The sequence below is a fragment of the Salmo salar genome, unplaced genomic scaffold, assembly GCF_905237065.1.
Source record: "Salmo salar unplaced genomic scaffold, Ssal_v3.1, whole genome shotgun sequence".
NCBI lineage: Eukaryota > Metazoa > Chordata > Actinopteri > Salmoniformes > Salmonidae > Salmo > Salmo salar.
In genome coordinates this window covers 1-26752 of record NW_025549842.1, presented here as the reverse complement: position 1 = coordinate 26752, position 26752 = coordinate 1, and the positions used below count along the sequence as shown (strand labels likewise).

General features: G+C 41.4%; 14 non-coding genes across 14 annotated transcripts; all 14 read left to right on the top strand.

Moving 5' to 3' along the window:
* Window positions 1-743: 743 nt before the first annotated feature.
* trnaa-ugc (transfer RNA alanine (anticodon UGC)) lies at window positions 744-815 on the top strand. The gene has a single exon. It is a non-coding gene; the product is annotated as a tRNA-Ala (tRNA).
* Window positions 816-2493: 1678 nt separating this feature from the next.
* trnaa-cgc (transfer RNA alanine (anticodon CGC)) lies at window positions 2494-2565 on the top strand. Its single transcript has one exon. It is a non-coding gene; the product is annotated as a tRNA-Ala (tRNA).
* A 467-nt stretch (window positions 2566-3032) lies between these two features.
* Window positions 3033-3104, top strand: trnat-ugu (transfer RNA threonine (anticodon UGU)). Its single transcript has one exon. It is a non-coding gene; the product is annotated as a tRNA-Thr (tRNA).
* Window positions 3105-4242: 1138 nt separating this feature from the next.
* Window positions 4243-4314, top strand: trnaa-ugc (transfer RNA alanine (anticodon UGC)). The gene has a single exon. It is a non-coding gene; the product is annotated as a tRNA-Ala (tRNA).
* A 466-nt stretch (window positions 4315-4780) lies between these two features.
* Window positions 4781-4852, top strand: trnat-ugu (transfer RNA threonine (anticodon UGU)). The gene has a single exon. It is a non-coding gene; the product is annotated as a tRNA-Thr (tRNA).
* A 1138-nt stretch (window positions 4853-5990) lies between these two features.
* Window positions 5991-6062, top strand: trnaa-cgc (transfer RNA alanine (anticodon CGC)). The gene has a single exon. It is a non-coding gene; the product is annotated as a tRNA-Ala (tRNA).
* A 1676-nt stretch (window positions 6063-7738) lies between these two features.
* trnaa-ugc (transfer RNA alanine (anticodon UGC)) lies at window positions 7739-7810 on the top strand. Its single transcript has one exon. It is a non-coding gene; the product is annotated as a tRNA-Ala (tRNA).
* A 1677-nt stretch (window positions 7811-9487) lies between these two features.
* On the top strand, window positions 9488-9559 carry trnaa-cgc (transfer RNA alanine (anticodon CGC)). Its single transcript has one exon. It is a non-coding gene; the product is annotated as a tRNA-Ala (tRNA).
* A 467-nt stretch (window positions 9560-10026) lies between these two features.
* Window positions 10027-10098, top strand: trnat-ugu (transfer RNA threonine (anticodon UGU)). Its single transcript has one exon. It is a non-coding gene; the product is annotated as a tRNA-Thr (tRNA).
* Window positions 10099-11236: 1138 nt separating this feature from the next.
* On the top strand, window positions 11237-11308 carry trnaa-ugc (transfer RNA alanine (anticodon UGC)). Its single transcript has one exon. It is a non-coding gene; the product is annotated as a tRNA-Ala (tRNA).
* Window positions 11309-11775: 467 nt separating this feature from the next.
* Window positions 11776-11847, top strand: trnat-ugu (transfer RNA threonine (anticodon UGU)). Its single transcript has one exon. It is a non-coding gene; the product is annotated as a tRNA-Thr (tRNA).
* A 1138-nt stretch (window positions 11848-12985) lies between these two features.
* trnaa-cgc (transfer RNA alanine (anticodon CGC)) lies at window positions 12986-13057 on the top strand. Its single transcript has one exon. It is a non-coding gene; the product is annotated as a tRNA-Ala (tRNA).
* Window positions 13058-14734: 1677 nt separating this feature from the next.
* trnaa-cgc (transfer RNA alanine (anticodon CGC)) lies at window positions 14735-14806 on the top strand. Its single transcript has one exon. It is a non-coding gene; the product is annotated as a tRNA-Ala (tRNA).
* A 741-nt stretch (window positions 14807-15547) lies between these two features.
* trnaa-cgc (transfer RNA alanine (anticodon CGC)) lies at window positions 15548-15619 on the top strand. The gene has a single exon. It is a non-coding gene; the product is annotated as a tRNA-Ala (tRNA).
* Window positions 15620-26752: the final 11133 nt, after the last annotated feature.

Genomic DNA, 26752 nt, shown 5'->3' with positions numbered 1-26752 from the left:
TATGCTCTAGTCGGCTGGCCCTCGCTACCTATTCGTCACCAGACCCACTGGCTCCAGGTCATCTATAAGTCTATGCTAGGTAAAGCTCCGCCTTATCTCAACTCACTGGTCACGATAAAAACACCCACCCGTAGCACTTCGCTCCAGCAGATATATCTCACTGGTCATCCCCAAAGCCAACACCTCCTTTGGCTGCCTTTCCTTCCAGTTCTCTGCTGCCAATGACTGGAACGAATTGCAAAAATCGCTGAACCTGGACACTTATATTTCCCTCACTAACTTTAAACATCAGCTATCTGAGCAGCTAACCGATCGCTGCAGCTGTACATAGGCCATCTGTAAATAGCCCACCCAATCTACCTACCTCATCCCCATATTGTTTTTATTTACTTTCTGCTCTTTTGCACACCAGTATTTGTACTTGCACATCATCATCTGCTCATCTATCACTCCAGTGTTAATTTGCTAAATTGTAATTACCTCACTACCATGGCCTATTTATTACCTTACCTCCTCATGCCATTTGCACACACTGAATATAGACTTTCTTTTTTTCTATTGTGTTATTGACTGTACGCTTGTTTATTCCATTTGTAACTCTATGTTGTTGTTTGTGTCGCACTGCTTTGCTTTATCTTGGCCAGGTTGCAGTTCTCAATGAGAACTTTTTTTCCACCATCTTACCTGGTTAAATAAAGGTGAAATAAAATAAAATAGAAAACATTTTTCCTCTCTCCCAGAACGGGGATGTAGCTCAGTGGTAGAGCGCATGCTTTGCATGTATGAGGTCCTGGGTTCAATCCCCAGCTTCTCCATTTAAAATTATTGCATTGACCCAACTCCTACTTTACAGAATGTTGTAATTCTAAGCAGGAAACAGAGATGTGCTAAATAATTTGGTTTTGTAATCTGAAGAACATTCCTTCAATCCCTGTTCGTACAATTATAGAACAGAAGTGGCATGATTGCCATCTTTTATGGCGTCATTTTCAAAAACTGAAGTTTATGGGTTCGATCCCAGTCTGTACCTGGTTTAAGAATTGCTGCTATCATTTCCTTGTAGTTTCAATGGAGTGGTGTATATAAAAAGTACATTGTATTGATATTGCATTTTATCTGCAAATGAAATGGGATGGAAGCTCAGAGGGGGGAGTGCATGCAAAATATGGATGAGGTCCTCGGTTCAATCCCAAGATTCTCCACTGAGTTTATTTGTGTGCCAAATTCACATTTACACAACTACTACTTTCCTGAATGTTGATATATAATTCAGAACGTAGAGTGCCATGGTGGCCAAGTGGTAAGGCGTTTGTCTTGTAAACCGAAGATCATGGGTTCAAATCCCTTCTGTGCCTTTATGAAAGACATCTGATATCATAGACCTGTGCTTTACTTGGAGGTCTTTGCAGAAAATCAAGTTGTATCAATATTGCAACACAGCTATTATAGTAAGTGGATGTATCTCTATGGTAGAGCCAGTACTTTACATGAATGCGGTCCAACGTTCATCCCCAACTTCTCTGTTGAGTGTAATTAGTTGTTAAATTAGCTTTTGTACAACTCCCACTTTCCAGAATGTTGACATTCTAAGAAGGAAATAGATATGCTAAATCATCTGTTTCTGTAAACTGAAGCACATGGGTTCATCCTTGTTTGACGTTTATGGAAGAAAGCTGATATTATGGAAATGTACTTTCATTAGAACAGTGTAAAGAAAAGGTCAATTGTATTGATATGACCGCTGCGACCTGTATGCTCTAGTCGGCTGGCCCTCGCTACCTATTCGTCACCAGACCCACTGGCTCCAGGTCATCTATAAGTCTATGCTAGGTAAAGCTCCGCCTTATCTCAACTCACTGGTCACGATAAAAACACCCACCCGTAGCACTCGCTCCAGCAGATATATCTCACTGGTCATCCCCAAAGCCAACACCTCCTTTGGCTGCCTTTCCTTCCAGTTCTCTGCTGCCAATGACTGGAACGAATTGCAAAAATCGCTGAACCTGGACACTTATATTTCCCTCACTAACTTTAAACATCAGCTATCTGAGCAGCTAACCGATCGCTGCAGCTGTACATAGGCCATCTGTAAATAGCCCACCCAATCTACCTACCTCATCCCCATATTGTTTTTATTTACTTTCTGCTCTTTTGCACACCAGTATTTGTACTTGCACATCATCATCTGCTCATCTATCACTCCAGTGTTAATTTGCTAAATTGTAATTACCTCACTACCATGGCCTATTTATTACCTTACCTCCTCATGCCATTTGCACACACTGAATATAGACTTTCTTTTTTTCTATTGTGTTATTGACTGTATGCTTGTTTATTCCATTTGTAACTCTATGTTGTTGTTTGTGTCGCACTGCTTTGCTTTATCTTGGCCAGGTCGCAGTTCTCAATGAGAACTTGTTCTCCACTTGCTTACCTGGTTAAATAAAGGTGAAATAAAATAAAATAAGAAACATTTTTTATCTCTCCCAGAACGGGGATGTAGCTCAGTGGTAGAGCGCATGCTTCGCATGTATGAGGTCCTGGGTTCAATCCCCAGCATCTCCATTTAAAATTATTGCATTGACCCAACTCCTACTTTACAGAATGTTGTAATTCTAAGCAGGAAACAGAGATGTGCTAAATAATTTGGTTTTGTAATCTGAAGAACATTCCTTCAATCCCTGTTCGTACAATTATAGAACAGAAGTGGCATGATTGCCATCTTTTATGGCGTCATTTTCAAAAACTGAAGTTTATGGGTTCGATCCCAGTCTGTACCTGGTTTAAGAATTGCTGCTATCATTTCCTTGTAGTTTCAATGGAGTGGTGTATATAAAAAGTACATTGTATTGATATTGCATTGTATCTGCAAATGAAATGGGATGGAAGCTCAGTGGGGGAGTGCATGCAAAATATGGATGAGGTCCTCGGTTCAATCCCAAGATTCTCCACTGAGTTTATTTGCGTGCCAAATTCACATTTACACAACTACTACTTTCCTGAATGTTGATATATAATTCAGAATGTAGAGTGGCATGGTGGCCGAGTGGTAAGGCGTTGGTCTTGTAAACCGAAGATCATGGGTTCAAATCCCTTCTGTGCCTTTATGAAAGACATCTGATATCATGGACCTGTGCATTAATTGGTGGACTTTGCAGCAAATCAAGTTGTATCAATATTGCAACACAGCTATTATAGTAAGTGGATGAATCTCTATGGTAGAGCCAGTACTTTACATGAATGCGGTCCAACGTTAATCCCCAACTTCTCTGTTGAGTGTAATTACTTGTTAAATTAGCTTTTGCACAACTCCCACTTTCCAGAATGTTGACATTCTAAGAAGGAAATAGATATGCTAAATCATCTGTTTCTGTAACCTGAAGCGCATGGGTTCAATCCTTGTTCGACATTTATGGAAGATAGCTGATATTATGTAAATGTACTTTCATTAGAACAGTGTAAAGAAAAGGTAAATTGTATTGATATGACTACTGCGACCTGTATGGTCTAGTCGGCAGGCCCTCGCTACCTATTCGTCACCAGACCCACTGGCTCCAGGTCATCTATAAGTCTATGCTAGGTAAAGCTTCGTCTTATCTCAGCTCACTGGTCACGATAACAACACCCACCCGTAGCACGCGCTCCAGCAGGTATATCTCACTGGTCATCCTCAAAGCCAACACCTCCTTTGGCCACCTTTCCTTCCAGTTCTCTGCCGCCAATGACTGGAACGAATTGCAAAAATCGCTGAAGCTGGACACTTATATTTCCCTTACTAACTTTAAACATCAGCTATCTGAGCAGCTAACCGATCGCTGCAGCTGTATATAGACCATCTGTAAATAGCCCACCCAATCTACCTACCTCATCCCCATATTGTTTTTATTTACTTTCTGCTCTTTTGCACACCAGTATTTCTACTTGCACATCATCATCTGCTCATCTATCACTCCAGTGTTAATTTGCTAAATTGTAATTACTTCGCTACTATGGCCTATTTATTACCTTACCTCCTCACGCCATTTGCACACATTGTATATAGACTTTCTTTTTTCTATTGTGTCATTGACTGTATTCTTGTTTATTCCATTTGTAACTCTATGTTGTTGTTTGTGTCGCACTGCTTTGCTTTATCTTGGCCAGGTCACAGTTCTCAATGAGAACTTGTTCTCCACTTGCTTACCTGGTTAAATAAAGGTGAAATAAAATAAAATAAGAAACATTTTTTATCTCTCCCAGAACGGCGATGTAGCTCAGTGGTAGAGCGCATGCTTTGCATGTATGAGGTCCTGGGTTCAATCCCCAGCTTCTCCATATAAAATTATTGCATTGACCCAACTCCTACTTTACAGAATGTTGTAATTCTAAGCAGGAAACAGAGACGTGCTAAATAATTTGGTTTTGTAATCTGAAGAACATTCCTTCAATCCCTCGTCGTACAATTATAGAACAGAAGTGGCATGATTGCCATCTTTTATGGCGTCATTTTCAAAAACTGAAGTTTATGGGTTCGATCCCAGTCTGTACCTGGTTTAAGAATTGCTGCTATCATTTCCTTGTAGTTTCAATGGAGTGGTGTATATAAAAAGTACATTGTATTGATATTGCATTTTATCTGCAAATGAAATGGGATGGAAGCTCAGAGGGGAGTGCATGCAAAATATGGATGAGGTCCTCGGTTCAATCCCAAGATTCTCCACTGAGTTTATTTGCGTGCCAAATTCACATTTACACAACTACTACTTTCCTGAATGTTGATATATAATTCAGAACGTAGAGTGGCATGGTGGCCAAGTGGTAAGGCGTTGGTCTTGTAAACCGAAGATCATGGGTTCAAATCCCTTCTGTGCCTTTATGAAAGACATCTGATATCATGGACCTGTGCATTAATTGGAGGACTTTGCAGAAAATCAAGTTGTATCAATATTGCAACACAGCTATTATAGTAAGTGGATGAATCTCTATGGTAGAGCCAGTACTTTACATGAATGCGGTCCAACGTTAATCCCCAACTTCTCTGTTGAGTGTAATTAGTTGTTAAATTAGCTTTTGCACAACTCCCACTTTCCAGAATGTTGACATTCTAAGAAGGAAATAGATATGCTAAATCATCTGTTTCTGTAAACTGAAGCACATGGGTTCATCCTTGTTTGACGTTTATGGAAGATAGCTGATATTATGGAAATGTACTTTCATTAGAACAGTGTAAAGAAAAGGTAAATTGTATTGATATGACCGCTGCGACCTGTATGCTCTAGTCGGCTGGCCCTCGCTACCTATTCGTCACCAGACCCACTGGCTCCAGGTCATCTATAAGTCTATGCTAGGTAAAGCTCCGCCTTATCTCAACTCACTGGTCACGATAAAAACACCCACCCGTAGCACTCGCTCCAGCAGATATATCTCACTGGTCATCCCCAAAGCCAACACCTCCTTTGGCTGCCTTTCCTTCCAGTTCTCTGCTGCCAATGACTGGAACGAATTGCAAAAATCGCTGAACCTGGACACTTATATTTCCCTCACTAACTTTAAACATCAGCTATCTGAGCAGCTAACCGATCGCTGCAGCTGTACATAGGCCATCTGTAAATAGCCCACCCAATCTACCTACCTCATCCCCATATTGTTTTTATTTACTTTCTGCTCTTTTGCACACCAGTATTTGTACTTGCACATCATCATCTGCTCATCTATCACTCCAGTGTTAATTTGCTAAATTGTAATTACCTCACTACCATGGCCTATTTATTACCTTACCTCCTCATGCCATTTGCACACACTGAATATAGACTTTCTTTTTTTCTATTGTGTTATTGACTGTACGCTTGTTTATTCCATTTGTAACTCTATGTTGTTGTTTGTGTCGCACTGCTTTGCTTTATCTTGGCCAGGTTGCAGTTCTCAATGAGAACTTGTTCTCCACCAGCTTACCTGGTTAAATAAAGGTGAAATAAAATAAAAAAGATACATTTTCTAATCTCTCCCAGAACGGGGATGTAGCTCAGTGGTAGAGCGCATGCTTCGCATGTATGAGGTCCTGGGTTCAATCCCCAGCTTCTCCATTTAAAATTATTGCATTGACCCAACTCCTACTTTACAGAATGTTGTAATTCTAAGCAGGAAACAGAGATGTGCGAAATAATTTGGGTTTGTAATCTGAAGAACATTCCTTCAATCCCTGTTCGTACAATTATAGAACAGAAGTGGCATGATTGCCAACTTTTATGGCGTCATTTTCAAAAACTGAAGTTTATGGGTTCGATCCCAGTCTGTACCTGGTTTAAGAATTGCTGCTATCATTTCCTTGTAGTTTCAATGGAGTGGTGTATATAAAAAGTACATTGTATTGATATTGCATTTTATCTGCAAATGAAATGGGATGGAAGCTCAGAGGGGGAGTGCATGCAAAATATGGATGAGGTCCTCGGTTCAATCCCAAGATTCTCCACTGAGTTTAATTGTGTGCCAAATTCACATTTACACAACTACTACTTTCCTGAATGTTGAGATATAATACAGAACGTAGAGTGGCATGGTGGCCAAGTGGTAAGGTGTTGGTCTTGTTAACCGGAGATCATGGGTTCAAATCCCTTCTGTGCCTTTATGAAAGACATCTGATATCATGGACCTGTGCATAAATTGGAGGACTTTGCAGAAAATCAAGTTGTATCATTACGGCAACTCAGCTATTATAGTAAGGGGATGAATCTCTATGGTAGAGCCAGTACTTTACATGAATGCGGTCCAACGTTAATCCCCAACTTCTCTGTTGAGTGTAATTAGTTGTTAAATTAGCTTTTGCACAACTCCCACTTTCCAGAATGTTGACATTCTAAGAAGGAAATAGATATGCTAAATCATCTTTTTCTGTAAACTGAAGCACATGGGTTCAATCCTTGTTTGACGTTTATGGAAGATAGCTGATATTATGGAAATGTACTTTCATTAGAACAGTGTAAAGAAAAGGTAAATTGTATTGATATGACCACTGCGACCTGTATGCTCTAGTCGGCTGGCCCTCGCTACCTATTCGTCACCAGACCCACTGGCTCCAGGTCATCTATAAGTCTATGCTAGGTAAAGCTCCGCCTTATCTCAACTCACTGGTCACGATAAAAACACCCACCCGTAGCACTCGCTCCAGCAGATATATCTCACTGGTCATCCCCAAAGCCAACACCTCCTTTGGCTGCCTTTCCTTCCAGTTCTCTGCTGCCAATGACTGGAACGAATTGCAAAAATCGCTGAACCTGGACACTTATATTTCCCTCACTAACTTTAAACATCAGCTATCTGAGCAGCTAACCGATCGCTGCAGCTGTACATAGGCCATCTGTAAATAGCCCACCCAATCTACCTACCTCATCCCCATATTGTTTTTATTTACTTTCTGCTCTTTTGCACACCAGTATTTGTACTTGCACATCATCATCTGCTCATCTATCACTCCAGTGTTAATTTGCTAAATTGTAATTACCTCACTACCATGGCCTATTTATTACCTTACCTCCTCATGCCATTTGCACACACTGAATATAGACTTTCTTTTTTCTATTGTGTTATTGACTGTACGCTTGTTTATTCCATTTGTAACTCTATGTTGTTGTTTGTGTCGCACTGCTTTGCTTTATCTTGGCCAGGTTGCAGTTCTCAATGAGAACTTTTTTCCACCATCTTACCTGGTTAAATAAAGGTGAAATAAAATAAAATAGAAAACATTTTTCCTCTCTCCCAGAACGGGGATGTAGCTCAGTGGTAGAGCGCATGCTTTGCATGTATGAGGTCCTGGGTTCAATCCCCAGCTTCTCCATTTAAAATTATTGCATTGACCCAACTCCTACTTTACAGAATGTTGTAATTCTAAGCAGGAAACAGAGATGTGCTAAATAATTTGGTTTTGTAATCTGAAGAACATTCCTTCAATCCCTGTTCGTACAATTATAGAACAGAAGTGGCATGATTGCCATCTTTTATGGCGTCATTTTCAAAAACTGAAGTTTATGGGTTCGATCCCAGTCTGTACCTGGTTTAAGAATTGCTGCTATCATTTCCTTGTAGTTTCAATGGAGTGGTGTATATAAAAAGTACATTGTATTGATATTGCATTTTATCTGCAAATGAAATGGGATGGAAGCTCAGAGGGGGAGTGCATGCAAAATATGGATGAGGTCCTCGGTTCAATCCCAAGATTCTCCACTGAGTTTATTTGTGTGCCAAATTCACATTTACACAACTACTACTTTCCTGAATGTTGATATATAATTCAGAACGTAGAGTGCCATGGTGGCCAAGTGGTAAGGCGTTTGTCTTGTAAACCGAAGATCATGGGTTCAAATCCCTTCTGTGCCTTTATGAAAGACATCTGATATCATAGACCTGTGCTTTACTTGGAGGTCTTTGCAGAAAATCAAGTTGTATCAATATTGCAACACAGCTATTATAGTAAGTGGATGTATCTCTATGGTAGAGCCAGTACTTTACATGAATGCGGTCCAACGTTCATCCCCAACTTCTCTGTTGAGTGTAATTAGTTGTTAAATTAGCTTTTGTACAACTCCCACTTTCCAGAATGTTGACATTCTAAGAAGGAAATAGATATGCTAAATCATCTGTTTCTGTAAACTGAAGCACATGGGTTCATCCTTGTTTGACGTTTATGGAAGAAAGCTGATATTATGGAAATGTACTTTCATTAGAACAGTGTAAAGAAAAGGTCAATTGTATTGATATGACCGCTGCGACCTGTATGCTCTAGTCGGCTGGCCCTCGCTACCTATTCGTCACCAGACCCACTGGCTCCAGGTCATCTATAAGTCTATGCTAGGTAAAGCTCCGCCTTATCTCAACTCACTGGTCACGATAAAAACACCCACCCGTAGCACTCGCTCCAGCAGATATATCTCACTGGTCATCCCCAAAGCCAACACCTCCTTTGGCTGCCTTTCCTTCCAGTTCTCTGCTGCCAATGACTGGAACGAATTGCAAAAATCGCTGAACCTGGACACTTATATTTCCCTCACTAACTTTAAACATCAGCTATCTGAGCAGCTAACCGATCGCTGCAGCTGTACATAGGCCATCTGTAAATAGCCCACCCAATCTACCTACCTCATCCCCATATTGTTTTTATTTACTTTCTGCTCTTTTGCACACCAGTATTTGTACTTGCACATCATCATCTGCTCATCTATCACTCCAGTGTTAATTTGCTAAATTGTAATTACCTCACTACCATGGCCTATTTATTACCTTACCTCCTCATGCCATTTGCACACACTGAATATAGACTTTCTTTTTTTCTATTGTGTTATTGACTGTATGCTTGTTTATTCCATTTGTAACTCTATGTTGTTGTTTGTGTCGCACTGCTTTGCTTTATCTTGGCCAGGTCGCAGTTCTCAATGAGAACTTGTTCTCCACTTGCTTACCTGGTTAAATAAAGGTGAAATAAAATAAAATAAGAAACATTTTTTATCTCTCCCAGAACGGGGATGTAGCTCAGTGGTAGAGCGCATGCTTCGCATGTATGAGGTCCTGGGTTCAATCCCCAGCATCTCCATTTAAAATTATTGCATTGACCCAACTCCTACTTTACAGAATGTTGTAATTCTAAGCAGGAAACAGAGATGTGCTAAATAATTTGGTTTTGTAATCTGAAGAACATTCCTTCAATCCCTGTTCGTACAATTATAGAACAGAAGTGGCATGATTGCCATCTTTTATGGCGTCATTTTCAAAAACTGAAGTTTATGGGTTCGATCCCAGTCTGTACCTGGTTTAAGAATTGCTGCTATCATTTCCTTGTAGTTTCAATGGAGTGGTGTATATAAAAAGTACATTGTATTGATATTGCATTGTATCTGCAAATGAAATGGGATGGAAGCTCAGTGGGGGAGTGCATGCAAAATATGGATGAGGTCCTCGGTTCAATCCCAAGATTCTCCACTGAGTTTATTTGCGTGCCAAATTCACATTTACACAACTACTACTTTCCTGAATGTTGATATATAATACAGAATGTAGAGTGGCATGGTGGCCGAGTGGTAAGGCGTTGGTCTTGTAAACCGAAGATCATGGGTTCAAATCCCTTCTGTGCCTTTATGAAAGACATCTGATATCATGGACCTGTGCATTAATTGGTGGACTTTGCAGCAAATCAAGTTGTATCAATATTGCAACACAGCTATTATAGTAAGTGGATGAATCTCTATGGTAGAGCCAGTACTTTACATGAATGCGGTCCAACGTTAATCCCCAACTTCTCTGTTGAGTGTAATTACTTGTTAAATTAGCTTTTGCACAACTCCCACTTTCCAGAATGTTGACATTCTAAGAAGGAAATAGATATGCTAAATCATCTGTTTCTGTAACCTGAAGCGCATGGGTTCAATCCTTGTTCGACATTTATGGAAGATAGCTGATATTATGTAAATGTACTTTCATTAGAACAGTGTAAAGAAAAGGTAAATTGTATTGATATGACTACTGCGACCTGTATGGTCTAGTCGGCAGGCCCTCGCTACCTATTCGTCACCAGACCCACTGGCTCCAGGTCATCTATAAGTCTATGCTAGGTAAAGCTTCGTCTTATCTCAGCTCACTGGTCACGATAACAACACCCACCCGTAGCACGCGCTCCAGCAGGTATATCTCACTGGTCATCCTCAAAGCCAACACCTCCTTTGGCCACCTTTCCTTCCAGTTCTCTGCCGCCAATGACTGGAACGAATTGCAAAAATCGCTGAAGCTGGACACTTATATTTCCCTTACTAACTTTAAACATCAGCTATCTGAGCAGCTAACCGATCGCTGCAGCTGTATATAGACCATCTGTAAATAGCCCACCCAATCTACCTACCTCATCCCCATATTGTTTTTATTTACTTTCTGCTCTTTTGCACACCAGTATTTCTACTTGCACATCATCATCTGCTCATCTATCACTCCAGTGTTAATTTGCTAAATTGTAATTACTTCGCTACTATGGCCTATTTATTACCTTACCTCCTCACGCCATTTGCACACATTGTATATAGACTTTCTTTTTTCTATTGTGTCATTGACTGTATTCTTGTTTATTCCATTTGTAACTCTATGTTGTTGTTTGTGTCGCACTGCTTTGCTTTATCTTGGCCAGGTCGCAGTTCTCAATGAGAACTTGTTCTCCACTTGCTTACCTGGTTAAATAAAGGTGAAATAAAATAAAATAAGAAACATTTTTTATCTCTCCCAGAACGGCGATGTAGCTCAGTGGTAGAGCGCATGCTTTGCATGTATGAGGTCCTGGGTTCAATCCCCAGCTTCTCCATATAAAATTATTGCATTGACCCAACTCCTACTTTACAGAATGTTGTAATTCTAAGCAGGAAACAGAGACGTGCTAAATAATTTGGTTTTGTAATCTGAAGAACATTCCTTCAATCCCTCGTCGTACAATTATAGAACAGAAGTGGCATGATTGCCATCTTTTATGGCGTCATTTTCAAAAACTGAAGTTTATGGGTTCGATCCCAGTCTGTACCTGGTTTAAGAATTGCTGCTATCATTTCCTTGTAGTTTCAATGGAGTGGTGTATATAAAAAGTACATTGTATTGATATTGCATTTTATCTGCAAATGAAATGGGATGGAAGCTCAGAGGGGGAGTGCATGCAAAATATGGATGAGGTCCTCGGTTCAATCCCAAGATTCTCCACTGAGTTTATTTGCGTGCCAAATTCACATTTACACAACTACTACTTTCCTGAATGTTGATATATAATTCAGAACGTAGAGTGGCATGGTGGCCAAGTGGTAAGGCGTTGGTCTTGTAAACCGAAGATCATGGGTTCAAATCCCTTCTGTGCCTTTATGAAAGACATCTGATATCATGGACCTGTGCATTAATTGGAGGACTTTGCAGAAAATCAAGTTGTATCAATATTGCAACACAGCTATTATAGTAAGTGGATGAATCTCTATGGTAGAGCCAGTACTTTACATGAATGCGGTCCAACGTTAATCCCCAACTTCTCTGTTGAGTGTAATTAGTTGTTAAATTAGCTTTTGCACAACTCCCACTTTCCAGAATGTTGACATTCTAAGAAGGAAATAGATATGCTAAATCATCTGTTTCTGTAAACTGAAGCACATGGGTTCATCCTTGTTTGACGTTTATGGAAGATAGCTGATATTATGGAAATGTACTTTCATTAGAACAGTGTAAAGAAAAGGTAAATTGTATTGATATGACCGCTGCGACCTGTATGCTCTAGTCGGCTGGCCCTCGCTACCTATTCGTCACCAGACCCACTGGCTCCAGGTCATCTATAAGTCTATGCTAGGTAAAGCTCCGCCTTATCTCAACTCACTGGTCACGATAAAAACACCCACCCGTAGCACTCGCTCCAGCAGATATATCTCACTGGTCATCCCCAAAGCCAACACCTCCTTTGGCTGCCTTTCCTTCCAGTTCTCTGCTGCCAATGACTGGAACGAATTGCAAAAATCGCTGAACCTGGACACTTATATTTCCCTCACTAACTTTAAACATCAGCTATCTGAGCAGCTAACCGATCGCTGCAGCTGTACATAGGCCATCTGTAAATAGCCCACCCAATCTACCTACCTCATCCCCATATTGTTTTTATTTACTTTCTGCTCTTTTGCACACCAGTATTTGTACTTGCACATCATCATCTGCTCATCTATCACTCCAGTGTTAATTTGCTAAATTGTAATTACCTCACTACCATGGCCTATTTATTACCTTACCTCCTCATGCCATTTGCACACACTGAATATAGACTTTCTTTTTTTCTATTGTGTTATTGACTGTACGCTTGTTTATTCCATTTGTAACTCTATGTTGTTGTTTGTGTCGCACTGCTTTGCTTTATCTTGGCCAGGTTGCAGTTCTCAATGAGAACTTGTTCTCCACCAGCTTACCTGGTTAAATAAAGGTGAAATAAAATAAAAAAGATACATTTTCTAATCTCTCCCAGAACGGGGATGTAGCTCAGTGGTAGAGCGCATGCTTCGCATGTATGAGGTCCTGGGTTCAATCCCCAGCTTCTCCATTTAAAATTATTGCATTGACCCAACTCCTACTTTACAGAATGTTGTAATTCTAAGCAGGAAACAGAGATGTGCGAAATAATTTGGGTTTGTAATCTGAAGAACATTCCTTCAATCCCTGTTCGTACAATTATAGAACAGAAGTGGCATGATTGCCAACTTTTATGGCGTCATTTTCAAAAACTGAAGTTTATGGGTTCGATCCCAGTCTGTACCTGGTTTAAGAATTGCTGCTATCATTTCCTTGTAGTTTCAATGGAGTGGTGTATATAAAAAGTACATTGTATTGATATTGCATTTTATCTGCAAATGAAATGGGATGGAAGCTCAGAGGGGGAGTGCATGCAAAATATGTATGAGGTCCTCGGTTCAATCCCAAGATTCTCCACTGAGTTTATTTGTGTGCAAAATTCACATTTACACAACTACTACTTTCCTGAATGTTGATATATAATGCAGAACGTAGAGTGGCATGGTGGCCAAGTGGTAAGGCGTTGGTCTTGTAAACCGAAGATCATGGGTTCAAATCCCTTCTGTCCCTTTATGAAAGACATCTGATATCATGGACCTGTGCATTAATTGGAGGACTTTGCAGAAAATCAAGTTGTATCAATATTGCAACACAGCTATTATAGTAAGTGGATGAATCTCTATGGTAGAGCCAGTACTTTACATGAATGCGGTCCAACCTTAATCCCCAACTTCTCTGTTGAGTGTAATTAGTTGTTAAATTAGCTTTTGCACAACTCCCACTTTCCAGAATGTTGACATTCTAAGAAGGAAATAGATATGCTAAATCATCTGTTTCTGTAAACTGAAGCACATGGGTTCAATCCTTGTTTGACGTTTATGGAAGATAGCTGATATTATGGAAATGTACTTTCATTAGAACAGTGTAAAGAAAAGGTAAATTGTATTGATATGACCGCTGCGACCTGTATGCTCTAGTCGGCTGGCCCTCGCTACCTATTCGTCACCAGACCCACTGGCTCCAGGTCATCTATAAGTCTATGCTAGGTAAAGCTCCGCCTTATCTCAACTCACTGGTCACGATAAAAACACCCACCCGTAGCACTTCGCTCCAGCAGATATATCTCACTGGTCATCCCCAAAAGCCAACACCCCTTTGGCTGCCTTTCCTTCCAGTTCTCTGCTGCCAATGACTGGAACGAATTGCAAAAATCGCTGAACCTGGACAGTTATATTTCCCTCACTAACTTTAAACATCAGCTATCTGAGCAGCTAACCGATCGCTGCAGCTGTACATAGGCCATCTGTAAATAGCCCACCCAATCTACCTACCTCATCCCCATATTGTTTTTATTTACTTTCTGCTCTTTTGCACACCAGTATTTGTACTTGCACATCATCATCTGCTCATTTATCACTCCAGTGTTAATTTGCTAAATTGTAATTACCTCACTACCATGGCCTATTTATTACCTTACCTCCTCATGCCATTTGCACACACTGAATATAGACTTTCTTTTTTCTATTGTGTTATTGACTGTACGCTTGTTTATTCCATTTGTAACTCTATGTTGTTGTTTGTGTCGCACTGCTTTGCTTTATCTTGGCCAGGTTGCAGTTCTCAATGAGAACTTGTTCTCCACCAGCTTACCTGGTTAAATAAAGGTGAAATAAAATGAAATAAGATACATTTTTATTTCTCCCAGAACGGGGATGTAGCTCAGTGGTAGAGCGCATGCTTCGCATGTATGAGGTCCTGGGTTCAATCCCCAGCTTTCCTTTTACAATTATTGCATTGACCCAACTCCTACTTTACAGAATGTTGTAATTCTAAGCAGGAAACAGAGATGTGCTAAATAATTTTGTTTTGTAATCTGAAGAACATTCCTTCAATCCCTGTTCCTACAATTATAGAATAGAAGTGGCATGATTGCCATCTTTTATGGCGTCATTTTCAAAAACTGAAGTTTATGGGTACGATCCCAGTCTGTACCTGGTTTAAGAATTGCTGCTATCATTTCATTGTTGCTTGGCCTGGACACTTATATTTCCCTCACTAACTTTAAACATCAGCTATCTGAGCAGCTAACCGATCGCTGCAGCTGTACATAGGCCATCTGTAAATAGCCCACCCAATCTACCTACCTCATCCCCATATTGTTTTTATTTACTTTCTGGTCTTTTGCACACCAGTATTTGTACTTGCACATCATCATCTGCTCATCTATCACTCCAGTGTTAATTTGCTAAATTGTAATTACCTCACTACCATGGCCTATTTATTACCTTACCTCCTCATGCCATTTGCACACACTGAATATAGACTTTCTTTTTTCTATTGTGTTATTGACTGTACTCTTGTTTATTCCATTTGTAACTCTATGTTGTTGTTTGTGTCGCACTGCTTTGCTTTATCTTGGCCAGGTTGCAGTTCTCAATGAGAACTTGTTCTCCACCAGCTTACCTGGTTAAATAAAGGTGAAATAAAATGAAATAAGATACATTTTTATTTCTCCCAGAACGGGGATGTAGCTCAGTGGTAGAGCGCATGCTTCGCATGTATGAGGTCCTGGGTTCAATCCCCAGCTTTCCTTTTACAATTATTGCATTGACCCAACTCCTACTTTACAGAATGTTGTAATTCTAAGCAGGAAACAGAGATGTGCTAAATAATTTTGTTTTGTAATCTGAAGAACATTCCTTCAATCCCTGTTCCTACAATTATAGAATAGAAGTGGCATGATTGCCATCTTTTATGGCGTCATTTTCAAAAACTGAAGTTTATGGGTACGATCCCAGTCTGTACCTGGTTTAAGAATTGCTGCTATCATTTCATTGTTGCTTGGCCTGGACACTTATATTTCCCTCACTAACTTTAAACATCAGCTATCTGAGCAGCTAACCGATCGCTGCAGCTGTACATAGGCCATCTGTAAATAGCCCACCCAATCTACCTACCTCATCCCCATATTGTTTTTATTTACTTTCTGGTCTTTTGCACACCAGTATTTGTACTTGCACATCATCATCTGCTCATCTATCACTCCAGTGTTAATTTGCTAAATTGTAATTACCTCACTACCATGGCCTATTTATTACCTTACCTCCTCATGCCATTTGCACACACTGAATATAGACTTTCTTTTTTCTATTGTGTTATTGACTGTACTCTTGTTTATTCCATTTGTAACTCTATGTTGTTGTTTGTGTCGCACTGCTTTGCTTTATCTTGGCCAGGTTGCAGTTCTCAATGAGAACTTGTTCTCCACTAGCTTACCTGGTTAAATAAAGGTGAAATAAAATGAAATAATAAACATTTTTATCTTTTCCAGAACGGGGATGTAGCTCAGTGGTAGAGTGGTCCCAGCGCGCACGACCCACGTGGAGTTCCTGGTCTCCGGCAGCCTCTGGAACTGCCGGTCTCGCGGCCAACAAGGCTGAGTTCATCTCAGCCTATGCTACCCTCCAGTCCCTAGACTTCCTGGCGCTGACGGAAACATGGATCACCACAGATAACACTGCTACTCCTACTGCTCTCTCCTCGTCTGACTACGTGTTCTCGCATACCCCTAGAGCATCGAGCCAGCGGGGTGGTGGCACTGGAATCCTCATCTCTCCCAAGTGGACATTCTCTCTTTCTCCCCTGACCCATCTGTCTATCTCCTCATTTGAATTCCATGCTCTCACAGTTACCAGCCCTTTCAAGCTTAACATCCTTATCATTTATCGCCCTCCAGGTTCCCTTGGAGAGTTCATCAATGAGCTTGACGCCTTGATAAGTTCCTTTCCTGAGGATGGCTCACCTCTCACAGTTCTGGGTGACTTTAACCTCCCCACGTCTACCTTCGACTCATTCCTCTCTGCCTCCTTCTTTCCACTCCTCTCCTCTTTCGACCTCACCCTCTCACCTTCCCCCCTACTCACAAGGCAGGCAATACGCTTGACCTCATCTTTACTAGATGCTGTTCTTCCACTAATCTCATTGCAACTCCCCTCCAAGTCTCCGACCACTACCTTGTATCCTTTTCCCTCTCGCTCTCATCCAACACTTCTCACTCTCCCCCTACTCGGATGGTATTGCGCCGTCCCAACCTTCGCTCTCTCTCCCGCTACGCTCTCCTCCTCCATCCTATCATCTCTTCCCTCTGCTCAAACCTTCTCCAACCTATCTCCTGATTCTGCCTCCTCAACCCTCCTCTCCTCCCTTTCTGCATCCTTTGATTTCCTCTGTCCCCTATCCTCCAGGCCGGCTCGGTCCTCCCCTCCTGCTCCGTGGCTCGACCGACTCACTGCGAGCTCACAGAACAGGGCTCCGGGCAGCCGAGCGGAAATGGAGGAAAACTCGCCTCCCTGCGGACCTGGCATCCTTTCACTCCCTCCTCTCTACATTTTCCTCTTCTGTCTCTGCTGCTAAAGCCACTTTCTACCACTCTAAACTCCAAGCATCTGCCTCTAACCCTAGGGAAGCTCTTTGCTACCTTCTCCTCCCTCCTGAATCCTTCTCCCCCTCCCCCCTCCTCCCTCTCTGCGGATGACTTCGTCAACCATTTTGAAAAGAAGGTTGACGATATCCGATCCTCGTTTGCTAAGTCAAACGACACCGCTGGTCTTGTTCACACTGCCCTACCCTGTGCTTTGACCTCTTTCTCCCCCTCTCTCCAGATGAAATCTCGCGTCTTGTGACGGCCGGCCGCCCAACAACCTGCCCACTTGACCCTATCCCTCCTCTCTTCCCCAGATCATTTCCGGAGACCTTCTCCCCTACCTCACCTCGCTCATCAACTCATCCTTGACCGCTGGCTACGTCCCTTCCGTCTTCAAGAGAGCGAGAGTTGCACCCCTTCTGAAAAAACCTACACTCAATCCCTCCCATGTCAACAACTACAGACCAGTATCCCTTCTTTCTTTTCTCTCCAAAACTCTTGAACGTGCCGTCCTTGGCCAGCTCTCCTGCTATCTCTCTCAGAATGACCTTCTTGATCCTAATCAGTCAGGTTTCAAGACTGGGCATTCAACTGAGACTGCTCTTCTCTGTGTCACGGAGGCTCTCCGCACTGCTAAAGCTAACTCTCTCTCCTCTGCTCTCATCCTTCTAGACCTATCTGCTGCCTTTGATACTGTGAACCATCAGATCCTCCTCTCCACCCTCTCCGAGTTGGGCATCTCCGGCGCGGCCCACGCTTGGATTGCGTCCTACCTGACAGGTCGCTCCTACCAGGTGGCGTGGCGAGAATCTGTCTCCGCACCACGCGTCTCACCACTGGTGTCCCCAGGGCTCTGTTCTAGGCCCTCTCCTATTCTCGCTATACACCAAGTCACTTGGCTCTGTCATATCCTCACATGGTCTCTCCTATCATTGCTATGCAGACGACACACAATTAATCTTCTCCTTTCCCCCTTCTGATAACCAGGCGGCGAATCGCATCTCTGCATGTCTGGCAGACATATCAGTGTGGATGACGGATCACCACCTCAAGCTGAACCTCGGCAAGACGGAGCTGCTCTTCCTCCCGGGGAAGGACTGCCCGTTCCATGATCTCGCCATCACGGTTGACAACTCCCTTGTGTCCTCCTCCCAGAGTGCTAAGAACCTTGGCGTGATCCTGGACAACACCCTGTCGTTCTCCACTAACATCAAGGAGGTGACCCGATCCTGTAGGTTCATGCTCCACAACATTCGCAGAGTACGACCCTGCCTCACACAGGAAGCGGCGCAGGTCCTAATCCAGGCACTTGTCATCTCCCGTCTGGATTACTGCAACTCGCTGTTGGCTGGGCTCCCCTGCCTGTGCCATTAAACCCCTACAACTCATCCAGAACGCCGCAGCCCGTCTGGTGTTCAACCTTCCCAAGTTCTCTCACATCACCCCGCTCCTCCGCTCTCTCCACTGGCTTCCAGTTGAAGCTCGCATCCGCTACAAGACCATGGTGCTTGCCTACGGAGCTGTGAGGGGAACGGCACCTCCATACCTTCAGGCTCTGATCAGGCCCTACACCCAAACAAGGGCACTGCGTTCATCCACCTCTGGCCTGCTGGCCCCCCTACCTCTGAGGAAGCACGGTTCCCGCTCAGCCCAGTCCAAACTGTTCGCTGCTCTGGCACCCCAATGGTGGAACAAGCTCCCTCACGACGACAGGACAGCGGAGTCAATCACCACCTCCCGGAGACACCTGAAACCCCACCTCTTTAAGGAATACCTGGGATAGGATAAAGTAATCCTTCTAACCCCCCCCCCCCCTTAAAAGATTTAGATGCACTATTGTAAAGTGGTTGTTCCACTGGATATCATAAGGTGAATGCACCAATTTGTAAGTCGCTCTGGATAAGAGCGTCTGCTAAATGACTTAAATGTGAAATGTAAATGTAGATGTAGAGTGCGTGCTTCGCATGTATGAGGTCCTGGGTTCAATCCCCAGCTTCTCCATTTAAAATTAGTGCATTGACCCAACTCCTACTTTACAGAATGTTGTAATTCTAAGCAGGAAACAGAGATGTGCTAAATAATTTGGTTTTGTTATCTGAAGAACATGCGTTCAATCCCCTGTTCGTACATTTATAGAACAGAAGTGGCATGGTTGCCAACTTTTATGGCGTCATATTCAAAAACTGAAGTTTATGGGTTCGATCCCAGTCTGTACCTGGTTTAAGAATTGCTGCTATCATTTCCTTGTAGTTTCAATGGAGTGGTGTATATAAAAAGTACATTGTATTGATATTGCATTTTATCTGCAAATGAAATGGGATTGAATCTCAGAGGGGAGTGCATGCAAAATATGTATGAGGTCCTCGGTTCAATCCCAAGATTCTCCACTGAGTTTATTTGTGTGCCAAATTCACATTTACACAACTACTACTTTCCAGAATGTTGATAAATAAGTTACACCTTAGAGTGGCATGGTGGCCAAGTGGCAAGGTGTCGGTCTCGTAAACCGACACCGACTTTTATTGGAGGACTTTGCAGAAAAAGCAAGTTGTGTCAATATGGCAACACAGTTATTATAGTAAGGGGATGTATCTCTATGGTACAGCCAGAACTTTACATGTATGCGGTCCAACGTTAATCCCCAACTTCTCTGTTGACTGTATTTACTTGTTAAATTAGCTTTTGTACAACTCCCACTTTCCAGAATGTTGACATTCTAAGAAGGAAATAGATATGCTAAATCATCTGTTTCTGTAAACTGAAGCACATGGGTTCATCCTTGTTCGACGTTTATGGAAGATAGCTGATATTATGTAAATGTACTTTCATTAGAACAGTGTAAAGAAAAGGTACATTGTATTGATATGACCACTGCGACCTGTATGGACTCGTCGGCTGGCCCTCGCTACCTATTCGTCACCAGACCCACTGGCTCCAGGTCATCTATAAGTCTATGCTAGGTAAAGCTCCGCCTTATCTCAGCTCACTGGTCACGATAACAACACCCACCAATAGCACTTCGCTCCAGCAGGAATATCTCACTGATCATCCCCAAAGCCAACACCTATTTTGGCCGCCTTTCCTTCCAGTTCTCTGCTGCCAATGACTGGAACGAATTGCAAAAATCGCTGAAGCTGGACACTTATATTTCCCTCACTAACTTTACACATCAGCTATCTGAGCAGCTAACCGATCGCTGCAGCTGTACATAGCACATCTGTAAATAGCCCACCCAATCTACCTACCTCATCCCTATATTGTTTTTATTTACTTTCTGCTCGTTTGCACACCAGTATTTCTACTTGCACATCATCATCTGCTCATCTATCAATCCAATGTTAATTTGCTAAATTGTAATTACTTCGCTACTATGGCCTATTTATTGCCTTACCTCCTCATGCCATTTGCACACATTGTATTTTGACTTTCTTTTTTCTATTGTGTTATTGACTGTATCCTTGTTTATTCCATTTGTAACTCTGTGTTGTTGTTTGTGTTGCACTGCTTTGCTTTATCTTGGCCAGGTTGCAGTTCTCAATGTGAACTTGTTCTCCACTTGCTTACCCGGTTAAATAAAGGTGAAATAAAATAAAATAAGATTTTTTTTTTCTCTCTCCCAGAACAGGGATGGAGCTCAGTGGTAGAGTGCATGCTTCACATGTATGAGGTCCTTGGTTCAATCCCCAGCATCTCCATTTAATATTTTGCACTGACCCAACTCCTACTTTACAGAATGTTGTAATTCTAAGCAGGAAACAGAGATGTGCTAAATAATTTGGTCTTGTTATCTGAAGAACATCCCTTCAATCCCTGTTCGTACAATTATAGAACAGAAGTGGCATTGTTGCCAACTTTTATAGCGTCATTTTCAAAAACTGAAGTTCATGGGTTCGATCCCTGTCTGTACCTGGTTTAAGAATTGCTGCTATCATTTCATTGTAGTTTCAATGGAGTGGTGTATCTAAAAAGTACATTGTATTGATATTGCATTTTATCTGCAAATGAAATGGGATGGAAGCTCAGAAGGGGAGTGCATGCAAAATATTGTTAGGGTTTAACCAACTATTTGTTTGCATAACCTATATAATAAAATTAGTTGTGGTGCATAACTTATGAATACTAATGCTAAACATGAGAGGTTTATATTGTATTAACATAGATTGAGCGACATATAATAGACATGACTAACTGGAGGGTTGCTGGCTAGTAGTGTAGGCTGAGTAGACTTGTGACACACACACACAATGCCTGGTTGTGGGGCCGCTCATGGACATGTGAGGAACTGATAGAGGGGAGAATGGCTGTGGCACAAGAACAGGCACTGTCCTTGGGTGTTTGACTCTCGGGTACACACACGAAGATAAGCTAGAAGACAACTATGCTTGGCAACAAAGATGCGTCTAGAGGCTGGGACCAGCCTGCACGCCAACAATAGGCTGGAGTAAGTCTAAACCACACCCAAGCCTCTACTATGACAGGCCCTCAGGGAGAGGGAACTATGTCTGTCAAGAAGTATTTAAGGAAGAACTTATGATGTCATTTCAGTTCTCTGTCTGCCCTGCGAGGTGTTACAGTAAACCCGTATATTCGAACATTGCATTTATCACTATTTACTTAGCTTAATAAACAGCTGTGAAACAGTACTAGAGTCCAGAGTTTCTCTTTGTCCTGACACCAGATTCGAATTGACGCAACCTAACATGATGACCCCGACGTGATCTGCTGTAGGGACTTCGCTGGAACTTGTCCGGCCAATTGGCCATCGCTGTCGTCGGACGGTGTGTTTCACAAATCCTGACCGGTCAACTAAAAAGGTAAGCAGACACCTATTGTGAATAACTGAAGTTCTGCACATTGGCTATTTCCAAATTTCACCTGTTTGATGTAAGTGACCAATTTTTATTTTAACATATACAAATTGGTTGAAGTATGTATTAAACATTTGGAGTTTGATTAAGTGATAAATGCATTGTTGACAACCGGTTAAACAGTAATGCACGTGACCTATTAAGAACTGTGATGAATGATATGTATTAGGTAATATGATGTGTGTGTGTGGTTAACCTCTTACAAGGACCCTTACGAGGACCTGTAGATATTGATCATATTTCAGGCTAGGGTTCGGGTACTAGATACTAGGTATCGGTTTGAATGTGGTTGATAAATCTGACTATCAACGGGACTATGTGAAGTTTGGGAGGCCAACCCAATCGTGTGAATGTAGTACATTGGATATTAGACAGCGATCTGAATATCTGGTTTGAGTGTTTAATATATCGGTTATCCAGTAATGCTTTACAGGGTTGATCATCTTATAGAGAAGGTTCAGGATTAGTTCGATTCCCAGGACGAGGTCCTTTACGAGCTCCTATACAAAGAGGTATAGGCTAGGTTTTAGGCTAGGTTCCAGGTTATATTTGGGGGTTTACCGTGTGAGTGTATTTTGATTCCCTGGACGAGGTCCTTTTACGAGGTCCTATACAAAAAAGGGTATGGGCTAGGTTCTAGGCTAGGTTCCAGGTTATATTGGGTTTTACCGGGTGGGCATAATACATTGTTAAAACAGGTCTAGAAATTAGCGGGGTAAAATAGATCATAGGAAGGGAGACATAATTCCTCTGTGGAAAAGGTAACGTGAGAATGGGGGATATTGAACCAGAACAGGTGTTGAAAACTTTGAAAGCGACTCTCGAAAAGGAATGGTGGTCGCGATGGGAAAGAATGGAAGAGGAGAGGCAAAAAATGATATAAGGGATGGCTAAAATAAGGTAGTATTAATGCACCCAATGGACTCCCAGTCGACGGGGAGCCCGGTAGAATATTGGAAACGCTAAAACGAAAAACATACACAACCTGTTCCGAGTGGAAGCAGGAGGGGAAGCGCATAAAGGAGGTGCAGGAATTTACGGGAGATGAGCGATACATGGAGTTAATTTTATTTTACAGGGACGATGCACATTAAACACAGTTGTGTATAATGGCAGGGTATTCCTAGCAAACAGAATGGGCCTGTTTGCAGACAAACTGAAGGGGTTTTAAGGTTTTAAGCAATCTTGGGTCAAATTAGTCAAATAGTACATTAAAATATGGGGTTTCATAGATTGGAAGTAAAATATTTTATCCAAGGGTAGTGTATGTTCAATTAAAGTACCCAGAACCGTTGAGGAAGTTTAAAACAAATTATTAATGATTTGAGGAAGTACAGTGGAGTTATTATTAGGTTTTGTTTGTGGCTAATGTTTGGGTTTCTGAATCGGTGTAGTATAAGGAATGATGACCAAATGTTCGTGGTTATTTTATGGAAAAAGGAGCGCTTAGCTTTTTGGGAAAAATACCTAGGGACAGGATATCTTAAAGGGGTATACACATGGCATTTTGGAAGTTTGGTTTTCTGAGTTTTAATAAACACATGAAATTATTTTGATAGGGAATGTTCTGGGAACCTGGGATACAAAATGTAGATACAGTTCTTAGCTTTAATTTGTTTAATGTAGTAAGAAACACGGTTCTGAAAGGGTGGTATGACTTTTGACCCCTCTGGTGACTTTTCCTGTGTGGTCTGATCAGCCACATTGAAAAGCCATTTGGATGGTGAATTAAAGGTCATTGGTGATATTGATTTTAAGGGAATTTGTAGAACTGATAATTATGATGGAGTTAAAGTTCTTAGACACAATTGATAATTTGAACCAATGAGAAGACTAAAAGGGCAAAGCCTTAGACTAAGGGTAGGCTTCCTTAAGTCTATTTCCGTAGAACAATAAGGGTACAATAATGTTTCTTGGTGGAGTAAATCAGATTAGTCATTTTGATCTGATTATGTTATTTGAAAATATTTTGACCAGTAGCAGGGGTATTATTTACATGATCTAGATACGTTTATTTTTCCTTAGGAAGTCAGCTGTGGTTGAAAGCAGTGTAAGAGATTTAACAAAACAAGGCTGTGGAATTGATATAATAGTATTATATTTTGTTGTGAATAAGTTTAATAATGGTAGACTTAGGTCAACAGGACAGGGATATATGACATCTGTAGGTGATCTAGGATCATTGAGGGTATTGTGATACATTTAAGTAGATATGCAATATCTAGACAGGTAGATTTTTCTAAAGTTCAGGAGTGCAACCAAGGAGACAATGAGACATTTAGTCAATATTTGGAAACAACCCAGATTTGATACTTTCTGTTATGAGAAAAAGCTGGAGACAGATAGAAGGGCAGACGGAGAGATCCTCCCTGCACTGCTGAAACCTTGAGTGTTGGGGAGCAGGAAGAAAGGAGGGGGGGCCAGCAGGAGTAGATAGGAAGAGAATTTGGTTCACTTAGCTCTAGGATATTAATTCATGGAGAGACTATCGGCTCCGTTGGCAGGCATGTATTTTAGTTTTGATTTTAAGTTTATGTTTGGTAAATTCGCTAGGAGGAGATATGATCATTTTGTTGAAAGTAATTGTTACCCTAACTAAAAGGACAATGAAAGCTTAGTTGGTTTCAGGTGTTAGACACTGAACCATTGCCCAGACACTATTCTGCACAGTAGGCCGAAATAGTAGCATTGACTCGAACCGGTGAAATAAGAAAGGAGAGAAAAGTTACTATTTACACAGACAGCACATAGACATTTAAAACCATACAAAACAGCACAGATACATCTTAAAGAAGATAAAACACTTGACAGAGAATTGTTACAGAATAGCCGAGGGATGAAGGCCCCAGGGAGAATTGGACATGTGGAAAATAAAAGGGGGCAATCCTACAAGAGAAGGGCTGACATAAGGATAATTTGTTTAGATATGCAGCAATATTGATACATGGCTTTGAGCCATGTATAAATAGGGGGAGTATGGTAGAGCAGACGATAGAACATGTTAGGATAATTACTTAAGCAAAAACATTTTTTGTAGAATATCCATTCCAATATTTGGAAATGGACTTAGTGAACTATTCCAAATTGAGGGGAAGAAGGGGTGTTTAACAATGAATAGATAAGTATAGCAAAATGGTGTAGAAGCATTCCCAACTTTCACTTGGTGGACATGATTATGGTAGCTAGAATATTAGGTCAAGATATTATCCCTAGAGTTGGTTTTACTAGGATCTATCTCTTACAAGGATGGATGACATTTAGCTAATCAGGTAGAGCCTATGAATGCAGAGTTAGAGGATACTGCCAGAACAGGTAGACATAGACGTTGAAGTAATACTATTACAGAACACATGAGAATATGATTGACAACCAAACCCTGGGATATGTCTCCAAGAATTTGTGTCCAACAGGTGAATTACAGAGGAGAAGGTGATTCACTCAATCCAACCAGAGTGCGTGAGGATCCAGTCCCGGGAGGAGAAAAGACGGGGAAGCTTAGCCCTGTTGGGAAGGTCATACCAGGTTCCTATTAAACCATTGCCTTTTGCCACACACAGAAAAGCTGAGAGAGAGTCACTTGGGTCCACGTTATCCACTGCAAGAAGGTATGACACATATGAGCACTGCTGATCACACACAGAGTTAGGAGAAGAACCGGTACCAACAGGGTCCGGATTCTTCCTTAACCTCTTTACGTCAGACGTTCCGCTAGCGGAACTACCTGAATATCAATGATAGGCGTGACACACATTCAAATTCCTCAAAAAACCCAAACTTCCATTTTTTTTCAAACATACGACTATTTTTACACCATTTTAAAGACAAGACTCTCTTTATCCCACGAACTATCCGATTTCAACAAGGCTTTAGAAACGAAAGCAAAACATTGGATTATGTCAGCAGGAGTACCAAGCCAAGAAATAATCAGACACCCATTTTTCAAGCTAGCATATAATGTCACATAAACAAAACCACAGCTAAATGCAGCACTAACCTTTGATGTCTTCATCAGATGACACGCTCCGACATTATGTTATACAATACATGCATCGTTTTGTTCAATCAAGTTCATATTTATATCAAAAAACCAGCTTTTACATTAGCATGTGACGTTCAGAACTGCATTCCCGCCGCAACACTTCCGGAGACTTTCACTAAATGACTCACGATAAACGTCCACAAAAAACATCAATCAACAATTATTTTAAGAATATAGATGCTACAGAACTCCTTTGTCAATCGAGGTCTTCCGATTTTTAAAAATAGCTTTTCGGTGAAAGCACATTTTTGCAATATTCTCAGTAGATGTAAAAAGCTGGTATTTGCATATAAATAGAACTTGATTGAACAAAAACACACATTGCTAACATCATGTCCAGGGTTGGCTCTGATGAAGATCATCAAAAGGTTAGTGCTGTTTACTCCCAGCACTTTT